Raw genomic sequence first — 15873 nt, 5'->3', positions numbered from 1 at the left:
CTGACCCCATTTATTGGCGAATGAAACTGGGAATATCAGTAGGAAGGGGAAGTCATTCATTCGAGCAAAGAACAGATGATCACAATCAGTGAATAGGAAACAGAAGCATGTATCAAATTCAATATTATGAAATGCTGAGGGCAATAGATAAATATATAGTGACTTCCATGCTGTAAATTAGCAAACCACTGAAACTGAATTGTACTTAGTTCTAATGTGGGGCAGAGAAATGGGTAGGATAATTAGATATGTATTAGAGCACTTAATTTGTGGGTGTTATTGTTGGAAGTGAAAAAAATGTGGGAGTGGGTTAGATACATAAATGCAATAAAATTTCCCAATATTATGAAAAGGAAAGTTGCTATTCACCACATAGCAGAGATACTGAGCCACCGATTAGCACAACAGAAAAACTTCATGTGCTCATGATTACCATAACATTAGGCATTTCTTCCAGTTTAAATTCTGCATGAAAATAGCTTATATAGTGCTGCTATCCTTAACTTGGTCACTTCCTCATAATAATAGTCAGTAAGAGTTGAAAGTCGTCATTTTTGTAACAACTGCGAAAATATTTGATCTAACAGTGTAGCAATACATTGCCTACCTGCACATTATTTAACATTCAAAATGTCATCCCTTTTCTGCCTTGGAGTAATTGAGGTACAACAGCCTCCATTAACTCATTTCATAATCAAATCAGCAAGAATGTCTCTGTAATGCACTTTCAAGAAACAGTTGATCTGTAGACCACGATTGTTTTGTCCGCATGGAAAGTCGTTTCATCGTACCACAAAGTCAGTCAACAATTGTAGCTTTAGGCTGCCTCCTCTTGCCAGCATTCTGTGCGGCAAAGAACTAGTTATTGTAGCAACACAGTATTGTTGGCAGTATTTCTGATACTTTTTCTAATAAATCTTATTCAAGTACATTGGTAAAATACTTGTTAAGTGTTAGAGGTATCAGCATCAAAATTCTGAATAAAACTAATCAACAGGAATAATTCATAATTCATGAGTAAGTACATGTTGTTTTATCAATTAAAATTAATCAAACCCCCTATTCACGTTGCTAAGTTCAGCTTCGATGTCCTGCTTGTGATTGGTACATGTGAAAGGGATGGACTGACAGACTCATCTGAGCTAAAATAAAATAATGTTAGGGTGGCAATAATAATCTTTCATTCATATTTTGTTTCTCTTTTGTATATGGATTAAGAGATGTATGTTCACTATATACATTATTTCTTTAATTCATTTCATTAGATAACACTTTCAGTTGTTAACTGTCTGTCCCACCACCATCATGAGATGTTGGTTGGTCCAGAAAACCGTGCTTCGCTGTGTGTGTAAGTGGTAACCTGGAGAATTAAAACATCGCATTTCTGGTGACCATATCACTGAATAAAAGCAGTGAAATTAACTATAGATGGGTTGATCAGTGCAGAAAAAGAAAACAGAATATCTCAAATTCCTCAGTATTAAATAATCGACATTTGCTTGTAATTGTATTGTAGAAATTGACAGAGTATGTGCTGATATGTTAGAACAAAGTTTAGCAACTTGAATTATACTTGCCTACAGTCGCACATGGTACAATATTCAGGTGCTTTAAAATGGCTTTCTTACTTTTTTAACTAACATAATTCAGACAAAAATTTACACCCATAGGTCTACGCATCGGAGCTTGGAATGCCAGATCCCATCATCAGCCAGGTAAGTTAGAAAAATTTAAAAATGGAAATGGATAGGTTAAAGTGAGATAAAATGGGAATTAGTGAAGTTTGGTGGCAGGAGAACAGGACTTCTGGTCGGTAAATACAGAGTTATAAATACAAAATCAGATAGGAGTAATGCAGAATTAGGTTCAATGATGAGTATAATAAGAGAGAGAGAGAGAGAGAGAGAGAGTGAGTGAGTGAGTGCGGGTAAGCTACTACGAACAGCATAGTGAATGCATTATTGTAGCCAAGATAGACACAAAGCCCACACCCGTCACAGCAGTACAAGTTTATATGCCAACTCGTTCTCCAGATGAGGAGGTAAGTGAGGAAATTTGTGATGAGCTAAAAGAAATTACTCGAATAGTTAAGGGAGCCAAAAATCTTAAGTCATGGTGGACTGGAATTCGATAATGAGAAAAGGAAGAGAAGGAAAAGTATTAGCTGAATATGGACTGAGGGAAGGCATGAAAGATGAAGCCACTTGGTAGAACTTTGCACAGAACATAATTTAACCGTAGCTAAAACTTGGTTTAAGAATCGTGGGAGAAGATTGTATATGTGGAAGATACCTGGAGGCGCCTGAAGGTTTCAGGTAGATTATATAATGGTAAGACAGATTTAGGAACCAGATTTTAAATTGTAAGACATTTCCAGGGGCAGATGTGGACTCTGACCACAATTTATTCGTTATGAACTGCAGTTTAAAACTGAAGAAACTGCAAAAAGGTAGGAATTTAAGGAGATGGGACCTGGATAAATGGAAAGAACCAGAAGTTGTAGGTTTCAAAGCAAGCATTAGGGAACAGTTGACAAGAGCAGGGGAAAGGAATACAATAGAAGAAGAATGGGTTGCTTTGAGAGGTGAAATAGTGAAGGCAGCAGAGGATCACTTAGGTAAAACAAAGATGGCTACTAGAAATCATTGGGTAACACAAGAGATATTGAATTTAATTGATGATGGGAGAAAATATAAAAATCCAATAAGTGGGAGCAAGATAATACAAACGTCTCAAAAATGAGATCAACAGGAAGTGCAAAATGGCTAGAGAACAAATGTAAGGATGTAGAAGTGTATATCACTAAGGGTAAGATAGATACTTCCTACGGAAAAATTAGAGAGACCTTTGGAGAAAAGAGAACCACCTGTATGACTATCAAGAGTGCAGATGGAAATCCAGTCCCAAGCAAAGAAGGGAAAGCAGAAAGTTGGAAGGAGTATAGAGAGGGTCTGTAAAAGGGAGATGTACTTGAGGACAATATTATGGAAAGGGAAGTGGACGTAGAGGAAGATGAGAAGGGAGATGTGATACTGCGTGAAGAATTTGACAATGCACTGAAAGACATAAATCAAAACAAGGCCCTGAGAGTAGACAACATTCCATTAGAGCTACTGACAACATTCCATTAGAGCTACTGACAACATTCCATTAGAGCTACTGACAACATTCCATTAGAGCTACTGACAACATTCCATTAGAGCTACTGACAAGACAACATTCCATTAGAGCTACTGACAAGACAACATTCCATTAGAGCTACTGACAAGACAACATTCCATTAGAGCTACTGACAAGACAACATTCCATTAGAGCTACTGACAAGACAACATTCCATTAGAGCTACTGACAAGACAACATTCCATTAGAGCTACTGACAAGACAACATTCCATTAGAGCTACTGACAAGACAACATTCCATTAGAGCTACTGACAAGACAACATTCCATTAGAGCTACTGACAAGACAACATTCCATTAGAGCTACTGACAAGACAACATTCCATTAGAGCTACTGACAAGACAACATTCCATTAGAGCTACTGACAAGACAACATTCCATTAGAGCTACTGACAAGACAACATTCCATTAGAGCTACTGACAAGACAACATTCCATTAGAGCTACTGACAAGACAACATTCCATTAGAGCTACTGACAAGACAACATTCCATTAGAGCTACTGACAAGACAACATTCCATTAGAGCTACTGACAAGACAACATTCCATTAGAGCTACTGACAAGACAACATTCCATTAGAGCTACTGACAAGACAACATTCCATTAGAGCTACTGACAAGACAACATTCCATTAGAGCTACTGACAACCTTGGAAGAGCCAGCTAAGGCAAAACTCTTTCGTCTTGTGAGCAAGATGTCTGACACAGGTGAAATTCTCTCTGGCTTCAAGAATAATATAATAGTTCCAATTCCAAAGAAAGCTGGTGCTAACTGATGTGAAAATTATTGAACTATCAGTTTTAGGTCACGGCTGCAGAACACTAATACAAATTCTTTAGACAAATGGAAAAACTGGTTGAAGCTGACCTTGGGGAAAATCAGTTTGGATTTTGTAGAAAAGTTGGAACACACAAGGCAAGACTGACCCTATGACTTCTCATAGGAGATAAGTTAAGGAAAGACAAACCTATGTTTATAGCATCTGTAGACTTAGAGAAAGCTTTTGACAATGTTGACTGGAATACTCTTTCAAATTGTGAAGGTGACCGGGGTAAAACACAGGGAGCGAAAGGCTGTTTACAATTTGTACAGAAACCAGATGTTGGTTATGAGATACAGGGGGCATGGAATGGAATCAGTGTTTGAGAAGGGAATGAGACAGGGCTATAGCTGTGCCCAATCCTATTCAATCTGTATATTGAGCAAGCAGTAAAAGGAAACAAAAGAAAAATTCAGAGTAGGAATTAAAATTCATGGAGAAGGAATAAAAACCGTGAGGTTTGCTGATGACATTGTAATTCTGTCAGAGACAGCAAAGGACTTGGAATATCAACTGGACAGAATGAACAGTATCTGGAAATGAGGATTTAAGATGAAAATGAACAAGAGCAATATGAGGATAATGGAATGTAGTTGAATTAAATCAGGCGATGCTGAGGGAATCAGATTAGGAAATGACAGTTAAAATATTAGACGAGTTTTGCTATTTGGGAAGCAAAACAATGGATGATGGTTGAAGTAGGGACGATGTAAAATGTAGACTGGCAATGGCAAGAAAAGTATCTCTGAAGAAGAGAAATTTGTTAACATTGAGTATAGATTTAAATGTCAGGAAGTCCTCTCTGAAAGTATTTGTGTGCAGCGTAGCCATGTGTGGAAGAGAAATGTGGATGATAAATAGTTTAGACAAGAAGAGGATAGAAGCTTTTGAAATGTGGCACTACAGAAGAATGCTGAAGATTAGATAGGCAGATCACATAACTAATGAGGAGGTACTGAATAGAATTGTGGAGAAGAGAAGTTTGTGGCACAACTTGACTAGAAGAAGGGTTCAGTTGGTAGGACACATTCTGTGGCATCAAGGGATCACCAATTTAACACTATGGAAGGGGGGGAGATATTAAAAATGGTAGAGGGACCAAGAGATGAATACAGTAACCAGATGAGGACACTTGCACAAGATGAGTAGCATGGAGAGCTTTTTCAAACCAGTCTTTGGACTGAAGACGACGACAACGGGTCCAAAGTAATGAAGATGGAAAGCAAAAGTGAATTGTGGTTAATAATAAGCCAGAAAAAAAGTAAAGGACAAAATGCTTTTTCTGAAATTCCATGCGTAACCAAGTAGCTGAATAATTTAAGATGAACCAGATAAGTGGAGACCAGAAATGTGGATCAGGTGGTAAACACTCTGATTCTCCACTGACTTGGTTCTCTAACTGAATAATAGACTGGATCCTATTTTCTTTTCTAAATTCAACTGTGTGTTCACCATAGAGTTGGATTTACTGATAAAATGACAACAAAAATGATTACAATAAAATTTGATATCCTGCAATTAGGTTTTCACACTGACTTGCTTATGCAGATATCAGCCTTACATGTTAAGAAAGATAAGACAGTGTGATACGTTTCAAATTAGAACATAGCACATGTTGGTACACTTTGCATCCACTGTATTATGTGTCCAACTGTTGCCAACCTAACATAATCGGATTGTTTGAAAATTAGCTTCTCTGTGATGGGCTTTCACAATATTTGTAATTTATGCCTCACTTGATGAGGCGGGTGCACACTTGAATGGTCACCACTGAAAACAAGCAGTGTTTCTCTCTCATATTCATAAGCATGCAGTGCCCTTGTATGTCCTCAGTTTCCTGCACTTCCTTGAGGCTGAGCTTCAACTTAACATTTCTGGCATCTTAATTGACACGTTCATAATTCTATTGCAATCACTTTGTACTGTTCTTGGAACTGTACATCTAGCTTTTTAGAATGGCGCTTTCTTGTGGTCTCATACAAAACAACTTTATCTTCTATCTGAAATATTCTTGGAGTCTCAGTGTTGTCACAGTGAACCTTATTGATTTGTTTTTGCCTCTTTTCTCATTTTTCATGCTTCTTGTGTTCTAGTTCACAACACATATACATAATCTTCATAATTATACACAGGAGTTCTGTCCTCTTTTCTGTAGGACTCCTGGAATATTTACTTTTCTCGCAAATATTAACACAGTGTGTACCCAGTGGATCTATGTGGTGTTATATTAAATACATACATACATACTATATGGTACCCATATGTATGTATTACTGCAGTTCTTCCTTATGAAGTGTCATAAATATTCAACCAGTATTCTGTGTGTTCCCTCAAGCACCACCATTTGTCTGAGGGAGAAATGGTGTGGTTTGGATATTCTGGATCTTTAATAATTTACATATCCTCGTGAACATTAGAGTCCTGACTGTTGATTGGCACCATTACCGAAAACTAGGAATATCAAGCTGGATCAGTTGCTAGTTGTAGTATCTAATGGACATGCAATGTCCATGTTACATTACTCTACTACATTCATCACTGTGTCTATAATTAATAGAGGCTTATTTGTCGTGCTATGTATGAACTATTACATTTGGCATTTGTCACACTTTGTCATGTATTCTTCTGGGCCTTTTTCATACCTTTCCAGTGCTTATAAATTATACTTTATTAGGCCTAAGGTTCTATGCATTCCATGATATCCACCTAACAAATTATTGTTTATTTCCTTCATAATTCCAGTCTTTTCCTCTGTGCTAATTTCTTTCTTCTGGTTTTGGTTTCCCATAATCACATTTTTGTGTCCTGTATTTTCACCTACATCCTCTACATCGTCAGACCACATTCGACATAATGCATCAGCTTTTGCATTGACCTTTCTAGATTTATGCACAATGTCGTGGGAATACTCGTAGTTAGAATGACAATGGCTCTTTGAGACTTAAAATCCATGTGAGTGGCTTGTAATATGTTACTATGGTAAAATGTCTATGACAGACACGTGGTTTGAACTGCTTTGTGTTCCATACAATCACTGAGTACTCTGACTGGTTGCAGGGCAGTTCCTGTCAGCCTTGTTCAATGACTGTGAAATATAGGCAATTGGTAAATCTGCACCTATCTTCCTTTGTGACAGAACTGCTCCCAACGCATCGTCAGTGGCGTTAATCTATATAAATGGTTTCTCTAAATCTGAATAGCTCAATATGGGAGGATTTACTAATCTTCCTATTTTCTTCAAATGCTGCTTTTTATGGATCTCCTCACTTACATGGCACTGTGTCTCCCATAACGTATGAAATGTATTCACAATTTTACTGAACTTGAGAATGAAGAGACGATAATATCCAGCAAGTCTAAACACCTTTTTAATTCCTTCATGGATTTCATAACTATAAAGTTATTCACTTTTTCTACTTTATGGTCATCTGGCTCTACAACTTTATCTGTTACTATGTGTTCTAAGACTATTTCTTGCTTTCTCAGGAATTCACCCTTATCTGGTTGTAACTTTAGTATATGTACCCTTAATCTATCCAAGGATTCTCATTATGTTCCTTTAATGGCCCTCTGTGGCAGATTATGCCATCCAAATACTGTGGATCTCTTGCAATCCTGCCGAAGCAACATTCATTAATGTCTGAAATGTTCTTGGTGCATTATTTAGCCCTGTTGGAAGCATTTTTGTATGCATAGTGCTGGTATTTTGCACTAAATGCTATATTTTCTCTATCAGATGGTTCAGATAACATCTGACATTATCCACTGGCCAAATCTAAAGTGGAGAAATACTCGACTTTCCCCGTTTGGACCAGTATCTCATTTATGTTGGAGATGGTAAAGACTTCACCCACTTAAAGTTCAATCAACTTTCTATAGTCTGTTAAAAATCTATATTATACTATTCCACTGGTATCTCGTTTTTTTTGCTACTAATGACACAGTTGCGTTCCATAGACTGACATTCAACTATTGTAGCCTTGTTAATGATTTTCCCAATTTGCTCCTGTAATACTACCTTTTGCATTTCTGGTATACCATATGGATGTACATTCACAACCCTTTCTTTGTGTTCTGGCAGTATTGGGAATGGCTTCTGTACTGTTTCTGTATATTACAATTTATCACTGTTTAGGTACAATACACCACAGTATGTGCTACAGAGTTTTTCCAATTGCTGTCACCCTTATTTATTCAAATGGTTGGTTTGAATTGCTTCTCTAACCTGGACAGTGAGATTTCTGTACATGTCCATCCCATTCATTGCTTCCTGTACTGCTCACATTGATGTCACTTTCTTTATCAGTTTGTATATCATTTTCACTGCCACATTCTACTTCATGTGTATTCAATACAATGAGAATACATTATTTTAGCTCTATTTGTACCATAGATTTGGCTGTATGCACTCCTGTCCTTACTTTTTGTTTGAGAGTAAGCATTCCTTTCTTGTTACTGGAATTTGATTCTGTTTCCGCACATACCTTTAAGGTTTTTTTTTTTCCTTCCCTAGAACCTATTGTCATGTCATTTTCTGGTGCCACACTATTTTGCCTGATAGGTAGTTAATCAATTTTTGTCTCACGACTTGTCTTTGATTCAATCTGACTCCCAGACTGCCTCAAAACGTGCCTTCTTTTGTGTCTGTTAAAGCATTTTCCATTAACTATGGCTCCCACTTGACCCATTGGTTTCCTGCAGACTTGTGGTTCTCCTTCTGTCTCAGGTATTGTCAGCAGCAGAGTATTTTGACCCTGTATTCTGATTATCCTCTCATAACAGTTAATCAGTGTTTTGCTTCCTTAAGAAGTCTCTTCTTATTAGACCATCATAAGGCATATGTGATCCTCTTCCTATGATATGGACTTAGTGTTTCACTGGAACTTTCCCTGTTGTTAGTAATTTGGTTCAAAATGTATCCACTGTAACTTGCATCTGACCCTTCAGTCTACTGATATCTTCCAGGTAATTATTGCTTCTTCTATGAGCCCATCATTATAAGGCTTAAACATGCTCCAGTATCTAATAATAACTGTAAATGTCTTCCTGATGCATGATATGCTTTCATAATTTCATTGCATGCTTCTCAGTCTATGACTCTTAACTTTAGGCAATTTCATTGTGCTTTGTGTTGTGCACTCTTAGTTTACATTTTTAATTGCAGATAGTCCTTGTGGACACTGCACTTAATTTCTCTTTCTACTGGTGTGTAATGTGTCCATATTGGTTGCACATGTAACAAGTAGGTGTTTTAGATATCAGTGCTTGATACCTTTGCCTTTTGCACTTTTCACAAATGATCATCTTTTTACTTTTGTCATCCATGTGACCTGGCTTTTCTCAGCGATAACAAAAAATTCCGGAGGCTCTTAGCTGTTTCTGCATTCATAGGTGCTCCTCTTTGGCTTCCCATAGTCTAGCCACGTGACCCCTCTGCCCACAGTTACATCATCTTCCTCCTATGTTACTTCAGTATTAAAGTTCCTTATGAAACACTCTTGGGAACTGAACCTTTTCTTTCATAGACTAGCACACTTTCCTCTTGCAACGTTAATTCCACTGTGTCACTAAAGTTAATTTTTCATCCACACTTCAAATAATTGTCTAAATCCTGTCATTTCCTAGAGAGTGTATGAAATCCGACCCAGTGTACATAACAGTTCTTTTGTGCCTTGTAGTTGAGCCATCTCTGTTACTCTGGTAAATTGATTTGTGTTGTTAGCTCTATCCTGGACAGTTGATTTTGTCCTAGCTTCGCCCAAGATTTTAGACATGATGTATTGAAATAGTGGTGTATCATTCATTCAGACTTCTTCGAGCACCACATACTCAACAAGTTCCCTAAGCTCGAACTTTGCCCCACTAAATGGTTTATTTGTTAACCCAAGATCTTGCTTCACACTGATGCCTCTAATGTCTGAATACTAGCTGAAGTCATCTTAACATTGATACAATGTTATACAGTTTTAAAACTATTGCTGTTGTCACATCCTGAAGCTTTTTATTTGTAATGTAGTAGTTCTTTCTCTCTTCCCCTGCAGCTATTTCCACAAGTAGTTCTTCCTCTGCTGGGCTCTCCTGTAATTTGTCTGGTCTGGACAAGTTCACCAAGTTTCTGCTGGGCTCTCAGGCATGGCTTCTACTTCTTTTGACCCGTTCCAAAGGCCTGGTTTTGAATCTTCTTGCTGTACACAATTTGAGGGACTGACTCCAGTAGTCTTGCTACTGCTCTCTGATATTCTATCATCTGATCCCCTGTTTTGGAATGCCTCAACACATTCCACCATACACAACTGGCACAAAATTTTCGTTTTGCCACATTCTGGCCCAGTGTGGATGTAGGTGTGGTCTGCGTAGTGCAGTCAGGACATGAACAACAGTGTGGGCTGAAATATAATAAACCACTTTTAACAGAGTGAGAGGGAGAAAGTATGCTAAGGTGCTTATCACAAGTGATTCTGGAACAGAGAGGAGAAATTGTGATTCGTAGGAAGTGAGAAGCTTGCAAAAACTCAAGGATTCAATTAATATACCATTCTGTTAGGCATTTTCCACAACACCCAGTTTGAGTTGTACCTTGCTCTCACACAGAGCACTGGTTGCAACTGTTTAGACATAAGACCGTGATTCTTCCAGAGTGTTCTCGAACAATTTAGCTGCATGCCAGCATCTGCTTGTCACATTGATAACTGAGGGTGTTGTCCTCACTTAGCCATTATAGCACTGCCATTTTCTCAGCAGACTGTCGACTAGTTGTACTTCATACATATGGTGGCCCACATCCTGATGTCCATCTTGACACCACGCCTTGTGCATTTGTCTTAATATAGTAGACTCTAGATTTCCAGCCTAATGTGGCTGAACATCAAGCTGCATAACAAAAGTCAGATGGGCTGGAGTTCTATAAATTCTATCTTCTGACCGCAGCTGTACCATTCGAAAGGTACATTTTTATACAAAACTCCAAATTTATTAATATTTTCTTACTTCTTATATAATATCTGCTAGCTATAAGTGTACTGAATCCTTAAGATATTATTATAAGAAACATGAAATGATCTGTATTGTAAAATATGAATGCTTTATTACACACGTATGAAAAGCTAGACCTAACAGAAGATGAAACTTATAGATTTAAAAAATGTTTTAATAGAAGAGTGTTTCCTCTTTTAGCTCTCTTCTATGTTGCAGCATCAATCCACTTACACAAAAGGATATCAGCTGGCATTGCTTCCTCCTGCTCACTGACATGCTGCAACACTGCCTTCATTGTCCTGAAACCATCAGAATGTGGGATAAGATTTCTCCTGTCATCTAAGTTCGCCTCTTTCACTGGTGATGCTTTCCCATGCAGTACCATTTCCACAATAGTATTGTCAGTAAGTTCATCAACTTCATCAATTGCCATCCATTTTGTGACATACTCTGCATCAACATCCTCTCAACCTAGTAAATATTTTAGCAACAAAATGATATAATCATTTCCATCTTTGACTTTGGTTTCACACTTGGTTTCAAAGTTAAAATGTCCACTTTTATGGTGTAAAAGAATTTTTAAAGACCTTACAAATGATACGCTCAAATCTCTTCACACACTTTACCCAGGCACCTTATGACGTCTAGCAAGTCAATCTTTGGATTGGTTACACAGTTTTCATTATTATCAGCTGCTGATACCAACAAACTGAGAAGACAGCACTAGTACTTCTTCTTTAGCAATTTAAGGCTGCCCTGTCCATTGGCTGACAGAGAGCAATCACGTTTGGTAGTTCAATTAATGCTTTGATATCTCCATATGTGAATTTGTCACTGACAGGATGTGGTAACGCATTATCAAGAAGCAGCGGAGCATTCCGTGGTAAATTGTTAGCTTCCACATATTTCTCTACTGCTGGTAAGAATTCAGTTTGGAACCAGGTTTTAAATCTCTTGGAATTCATCCATGCTGTATTTTGATGAGTGTAATGTAGGTGCAATGGTTTCTCTCTCTCTCTCTCTCTCTCTCTCTCTCTCTCTCTCTCTCTCTCTCTCTCTCTCTCTCTCTCATATATATATATCTCAAGTGTAAATAACTTTTGTATTACTACTAATATATGGGAAAAATATATCTGAAAACAATGATGATGTGACTTACCAAACAAAAGCGCTGGCAGGTCAATAGACACACAAACATACACGCAAAATTCTAGCTTTTGCAGCCAACGGTTGCTTCTTCAGGAAGGAGAGGAGGAGAGGGAAAGACGAAAGGATGTGGATTTTAAGGGAGAGGGTAAGGAGTCATTCCAATCCCGGGAGCGGAAAGACTTACCTTAGGGGGAAAAGGACAGGTATACGCGCGCGCGCGCGCATACACACACACACACACACACACACACACACACACACACACACACACACACACACACACACACACACACACACACAGACATTTGTAAAGGCAAAGAGTTCGGGCAGAGATGTCAGTCGAGGCAGGAGTACAGAGGCAAAGAAGTTGTTGAAAGACAGGTGAGGTATGGGGGTGGCAACTTGAAATTAGCGGAGGTTGAGGCCTGGCAGATATCGAGAAGAGAAGAGAGGATATACTGAAGGGCAAGTTCCCATCTCCGGAGCTCTGACAGGTTGGTGTTAGTGGGAAGTATCCAGATAACTCAGACGGTGTAACACTGTGCCAAGATGTGCTGGCCATGCACCAAGGCATGTTTAGCCACAGGGTGATCCTCATTACCAACAAACACTGTCTGCCTGTGTCCATTCATGCGAATGGACAGTTTGTTGCTGGTCATTGCCACTTAGAAAGCTTCACAGTGTGGGCAGGTCAGTTGGTAAATCACGTGGGTGCTTTCACACGTGGCTCAGCCTTTGATTGTGTACACCTTCCGGGTTACAGGACTGGAGTAGGTGGTGGTGGGAGGGTGCATGGGACAGGTTTTACACTGGGGGCGATTACAAGGTTAGGAGCCAGAGGGTAGGGAAGGTGGTTTGGGGATTTCATAGGGATGAACTAAGAGGTTATGAAGGTTAGGTGGATGGCGGAAGGACACTCTTGGTGGAGTTGGGAGGATTTCATGAAGGATGGATCTCATTTCAGGGCAGGATTTGAGGAAGTCGTATCCCTGCTGGAGAGCCACATTGAGTCTGATCCAGTCTCGGAAAGTATCCTGTCACAAGTGGGGCACTTTTGTGGTTCTTCTGTGAGAGGTTCTGGGTTTGAGGGGATGAGGAAGTGGCTCTGGTTATTTGTTTCTGAAACAGGTCGGGAGGGTAGTTGTGGGATGCGAAAGCTTTCTTACTTTTATTCCACTTCCACAAGCTTGGGAAACATACCACTTTTCAATTTATGCTTAGTTTTTCTCCCACGTTCAAACAGTAAATTTTCCTATCCTGAACTCCAAACCAATAGTTTCGCCTGCTACCCCTGAATCCAGTCACCTTAAAACATGTAGTTTCTGGTCCATAATCACCACAAGTCTCTTTCGTTTATCACCCATTTTGAAATGTATAATTAAAACATTAAGGACCAAACAATAATTTAACAATGAACTCAGTTTGGATGTCCACATGCAACTACATATGTCCATTCTTGTTTGTGAGCACTGGAGAGGACTTCTAAGTATTGTTTGTTGAAGGGTGGTTCCAATAATTCCTTCAGTATTAATAATACAGTTTGTACCTTATAATTGTGGCTCCAGATTTACTAGAAGCACAAAAGACATATAAAACATTTTGAAAGGCCACATATCATTATAATTGGCACCCACTTGCTAAAGCTTTTGAAAAGTGCAGTATGTACAATAAATTATTCCTCATTTTATTATGAAGTGTTATGATATTAATTAAGTAGGGGCCAGATAAGCACACAAGGAGCCAAAAACTGCTGGATGAAGAGCTTCACGGTCTTCAGAGAAGTCCTCCCAGCAAGCCCCTAAAGAGAAGTGAGAGGGCAAGCAAACAAATTAGACTGCTAAGAAAGAAGTCTCTTCGGTGGCCCCAACACCACCATTCCCTGCCAATTCTGCACCTGTGGATGAGGTGGAGATCTCAGAGTCCCCTGAGGACCTTGATCTCACTGATGCCTCATCCACAATAGGAATGGATACAAATACTCAGTCAGTGGCAGCAGGTGACCCTGAGGTGTAACCTGCCTCCTTCCATGCTTCATGCCTTCCCAGCCTCATGATATCATCATCCTTCAGTGGAATTGCTGTAATTTTTTCTACCACCTGGCTGAGCTAGGACAACTGTTAAGCCATGACTTCTACCATCTGTCCACTGGAGAGCCCACGATGACTTGGGTGGAAGTGACCACTTCCCATCTTCCTGTCACTCCCCCAGCACTATTCCTCTGCACGTCTACCATGATGGGCTTTAAAAACAAGGCAGATTGGGAAGCTTTCACCTCTGCTGTCACTGTTGAATCTCCCCCACATGGTACTATCGATGTGGTAGTTGAGCAGGTAACTAGAACAGTTGTTTCTGTGGCGGAAAACAGGATCCCTTGTTCTTTAGGGTGGCCCCAGCAAAAGTCAGTACCTCGGTGGTCGCCGAAAATTGCTGAGGCCATTAAAGAGCGTCAGCGAGCTCTATAGTGACATAAGTGGCACCTTTCCCTAGAGCACCTAATAGCTTTTATACAGCTCCGTGCCCGTGTTTGCCAGCTTATAAAAAGATGGAAACAGGTGTGTTGGGAGAGGTGCAACTCAATCATTGGAAGACCAGATATCTTTGTGGGTAGGAGACCCCGACAAGTGTTACTGGCATTAACATCAATGACGTGTTATCTACCAATGCAAACGCAATTGCTGAGCACTTTGCTTGAGCCTCCACATCAGAGAATTATCTCCCAGCATTTCGCACCCTGAAATGACGCGTAGAAAGGAAAGCCCTCTCATTCACTGAACGTCACAGTGAACCCTATAATGCTCCATTTACAGAGTGGGAGCTCCTCAGCATCCTAGCACATTGCCTCGACACAGCTCCTGGGTCAGATCGGGTCTGCAGTCAGATGATCAAACATCTCTCGTCCAAATACAAGTAACATCTCCTCGTCATCTTCAACCGGTACTGGTGCATGGCATCTTTCCATCGCAATGGCGGCAGAGTGCGATCATTCTAGTGGTCAAACTGGTAAAAACCCGCTTGATGTGGATAGCTGTTGCCCCATCAGCCTCACCAACTTTCTTTGTAAGCTGTTAGAACATATGGTAAGTCAGCAGTTGTGTTGGGTAGTGGAGTCATGTGGCCTACTGGCTCCATGACAGGGCGATTTCCATTAAGGTCGCTCTACCATTGGTAATCTAGTTTCCCTCGAGTCAGTCATCCAACAGCCTTTCCCAGACGCCAACACCTGGTTGCTGTGTTTTTTGATTTATGAAAAGCTTACGACACGACCTGATGACATCATATCCTTGCCACATTATGTGAGTGGGGTTTCTGGGTGCCCCCTCCCGATTTTTTATCCTAAATTTCCTATCACTCCGTACTTTTTGTGTCCAAGTTGTTCCCCTTATATCCAGGAGAGTGGGGTGCTTCAGGGCTCTGTATTGAGTGTGTCTCTATTTTTGGTGGCCATTAACAGTGTAGCAGCAGCTGTCGGGCCGTCAGCCTCACCTTCTCTGTATGCAGAAGACTTCTGCATTTCGTACTGCCCCTCCAGTACTGGTGTTGCTGAGCGGTGCCTACAGGTAGCCATTCACAAGGCGCAATCATGGGCTCTGGCCCATGGCTTCCAGTTTTCAGCCGTGAAGTCGTGTGTCACCCACTTGTGCTGGCATCGTACCATTCATCCAAAACCAGAATTTTACCTTAATGACGATCCACTCACTGTAGTGAAGACATATTGATTCTTAGGGCTGGTTTTCGATGCCCAATTGAT

General features: G+C 39.8%; 1 protein-coding gene across 1 annotated transcript in view; it reads left to right on the top strand.

Annotated features, from left to right (window-relative positions):
* The window catches only part of LOC126334662 (ER membrane protein complex subunit 4), a 64188-nt gene that overhangs the window by 22092 nt on the left and 26223 nt on the right, over window positions 1-15873 (top strand). The gene's annotated exons all lie outside the window — the stretch shown is intronic.

Source organism: Schistocerca gregaria, chromosome 2 (assembly GCF_023897955.1).
Source record: "Schistocerca gregaria isolate iqSchGreg1 chromosome 2, iqSchGreg1.2, whole genome shotgun sequence".
Taxonomy (NCBI): Eukaryota; Metazoa; Arthropoda; class Insecta; order Orthoptera; family Acrididae; genus Schistocerca; species Schistocerca gregaria.
This window is presented reverse-complemented; position numbering and strand designations above follow the sequence as displayed.